Genomic DNA, 4,027 nt, shown 5'->3' with positions numbered 1-4,027 from the left:
TCCTATTAATGTTGATATTTTAGCTTTTCCTATGAATCATGGATTTTCCTAATGGCATGTAGAATGGTGAATTCTTGCAAGAAGGTTTTCAATTTACTTTGTGTGGATCCATTAGAGGAATCACTATCTATGGCAGTTATAGCCTTACTAAATACATTTCTTAAATAATAGATTTTGATACTTGAAATTACTCCTTGATGCATGAGCTACAGAATGGATGTTGTGTTGGCAGGCATGAAAACATTAATCTTGCTGTACATCTCTGTCAAAGCTCTTGGGTGACCAGGTCAATGAGCAGTAGTAATTTGAAAAGAGTATTTTTTTCTGATCAGTAGGTGTCTTAAAATATTTAGTAAACCATGCACTATCATTAAGGCTTTGTTGATCTATTAATAGAGCACAGGCAGAATAGATTTAACATTATTCTTAAGGGCCCTAGGATTTTCAGAATGGTAAATTAGCAGTGGCTTCAACTTAAAGTCACCAGCTGCATTAGCCCCTAAACAAGAGAGTTGGCCTGTCCTTTGAAACTTTGAAGCTGGGTATTGACTCCTCTTAGCTTTAAAACTCCTAGATGCCATCTTTTTCCAATAGAAGGCTGTTGAGTCTGTGTTGAAAATTGGCTATTTAGTGTAGCCACCTTCATGAATTATCTTAGCTAGATGTTCTGGATAACTTGCTGCAGCTTCAACAGCAGCACCTGCTGCTTAAACTTGCACTTTGCTGTTAGGGAGATGACTTCTGAAACCACTTGAACCAAACTCTGCTAGCATCAGACTTTTCTCCTACAGCTTGCTCACCTCACTCAGCCTTTATAGAATTGAAGACTGTTAGGGCCTCTCTCTGGATTAGGGTTTGGCCTAAGGAAATGTTGTGGCTGGTTTGATCTTCTATCCAGACCACTAAAACTTACTGTATATCAGCAATAAGGTTGTTTCGTTTTATTATTTGTGTGTTCACTAAAGTAGCACTTCTAATTTCCTATAAGAACTTTTACTTTGCATTTACAATTTAGCTAACTGGTACAAGAGACCTAGCTTTTGGCCTGTCTCGCCTCTCAATAAGTTTTCCTCACTAAGCTTATTTCTGGCTTTTGATTTGAAGTGAGAAATGTGCAACTCTTCCTTTCACATGAACACTCAGAGGCCATTGTAGGCTTATTAACTAGCTTAATTTTAATATTGTTGTGTCAGAGGCCCAAGGAGAGTGAGAGAGATGTGGAAGCAGCCAGTAAGCAGAGATGTCAGAACACAGACAGTTTGTTAAGTTTGTCATCTTAATATGGGCACGTTTTGTGGAACCCCAAAACAATTACAATAATAACAACAAAGATCACTGATCACAGGTCACCATAGCAAATATGATAATGAAAAAGTATGAACTATTGTGAGAATTAAAAAATCTGACACAGAAACAAGCAGTTTAATCATGCTGTTGGAAAAATGGCATCAGTAGACTTGCTTTGGGTCACCTGGGTGGCTCAGTCGGTTGGGCATCCGGCTTTGGCTCAGGTCATGATCTCACCATCCTTGGGTTCAAGTCACATGTCAGGCTCTGTGCTGGCAGCTCAGAGCCTGGAGCCTGCTTCAGATTCTGTGTCGTCCTCTCTCTCTGACCCTCCCCTGCTCAGGCTGTCTCTCTCTCTCAAAAATAAATAAAACATTAAAAAATTAAGAAGAATAGACTTGTTTTGATGCAGGTTGCCACAGACCTTCCATTTGTAGAAATGTGGTGTCTGTGAATCACAATAATAAGTAAATTTTAATAAAATGAGGTATGTCTGTATATTGATGTATGTGTATATAGCATTGTTATATATAGAATTAAATTATTTTATATACATGAAAATATAAGCTATATGTGTATATATGTATGACAACAGTAAGCAAAATTTATTTTAAAAATACCTCATCAGTGCTGAAGGATGATATGCTACCATTCATACTCACATATTCTATTATTTGATATTTTAAATCATTTTAATTTAAATTTTGTAATTTGAGAACAATATCTTAAGTTTTATCATAAAATATTATTATTTTATTATTATATTTATTATATAATTATTATATTTATATAATTATATATAATTATTATATATAAATAATGTATAAATATATAATATAAATATATATTATTATATTATATATTTATTATATAATAATTATCATATAATTATTATATAATTATATATTATTATATAATTATATTTATTATTATAGTTATTGGTAACTAAATCTTGGAAGGATTGTTAGCACTTCCGAGCTGAATTCCAGGGCCCAAGTATTAATAATTCCATCAAAATAAGAAAAAAATCACTTTGATTCATGAGCATTTCTCCTGCTAGCAGAAAACACAAATACATTGAGGTGATAGCAAATGAAGAGTGTTGTAGAAGATAAAATTATTTCTTCAGAGGGAAATAAAAAGATAATTTAGCCCTGGAGAGCTGTATTCCCAGTGAGAGATTTTGTACAGATTAGAGGTACTCTTATCAGTGATGTTGAGAAATGAGAAGAACACAGTAGGGCAGTGAGCGCAAAGGGAATAGACGAGAGGGGAGAGCCCAGGCACACAATTCTGAAGGGTTGTAGGGAATTTAGAGTACAAATTGGTAATTGTTTTCAAAAAAAAAATTGAGTAAAAAGATTTTGTATGTAAATGACGTATTATGTTCCATTTTTGAGGAAAAAAGAACCAGTATCTAAATAATCTTTTTTTTATAATACTTCAATGATAAAAGGTTTATTGGGCAACAACATAAACTTTACTGAAATGTAGGCATCTCTTTTCACCAAGTAACTTATTACTCAAATAATTTGATTCAAGATACGAATGATCCAAAATATTATTTTCTCCTTACTGAAAGCCAAGGCCTTCCCTCATTTTCCCTCTCCTTGTCCCTCTTGGCAGCCTTTTACTCTTTTGATTTCTGTCTCATTAACATATTTTCCTTTTTGCCTTCCATAATAACTTACCTTCCCTGCTCTCCTTGCTTTCCTTCTACCTCTTAGGTCTTCCTCCCCTATCTTCTAACTCACCAAAGAGCACTGATTCTTCTTGTTAAATTATCTTTATTTATCCATCTGCTCTAATAATTTCAATTATTATTTCTGTTGATTCTAATTTTTTATCTGCATCTGATACTTCACTCTTGTTTGTCTTTTATTTCCAACAGTCAGTAATAGCTACTTCCAAAAAAGAAACATTTTTAAAACAGAATTCACAGTCTACTGATCCTCAGATAACCCCAAAACATGATCCCCAACTATTTCATTAAGATGTTCTCTGAAGTCAAAAAGACATGAATTCAAACTCAATTCTACATCTTATTAGCTATACCATTATAGGAGATGTTTTTATTCCCTGTTCTTGAAAATTTTGGGGAATAAATGAGATTACATGTGCAAGACTATATGGCTCAACAATATTAATCATTCTCCTATTTATTCTTTGGCATAGTAAACAGAATAATGGCCACCCAAAGATGCCTATATCCAAACCCTTGGAATCTGTGGATATATAACCTTTCCTGCCAAAAGGGACTTTTAAGATATGATTAAATTCAGAATTTTGATATGAAAAATTATCCTGAGTTGAGTTTCTCTAATGTAATAACAAGGATCATTATGAAAGGAGGAATAAATTTGTGTTGTAAGCCCCTGAGTTTGTGATATTTGTTACAGCAGCAGTAGAACACCAATACACTTGGTAATGCTGTTCTTTAAGTTGACTACAATTTGCTATGTTAAGTTCTTTCTCCTTTGTGTGCAATATTGAAAACATAAAGATTATCTGTTATATCTTCCTTGAAGCTGTCTAATTTACCTGTACTCCTTCAGTGCTTGATATATCCAGATTATTTCAAAGATGGACTATTTGTTTTCTCTGTTTGTCTATATACTACTGGTATTTTAAAATTAACAAAATAATAGTTTGATCTTTCATGTTCAAAATCCAATAATGGCTTTATTTCCTATGACATCAAATTCATCTCTGTCTTTCTTTCCCAAGTGTGACTCGACTA

This window comes from Hyaena hyaena, unplaced genomic scaffold, assembly GCF_003009895.1.
Source record: "Hyaena hyaena isolate Hyena2069 unplaced genomic scaffold, ASM300989v1 scaffold_249, whole genome shotgun sequence".
In the NCBI taxonomy this organism is placed as follows: Eukaryota; Metazoa; Chordata; class Mammalia; order Carnivora; family Hyaenidae; genus Hyaena; species Hyaena hyaena.
Note: the sequence above shows the minus strand (reverse complement) of the source record.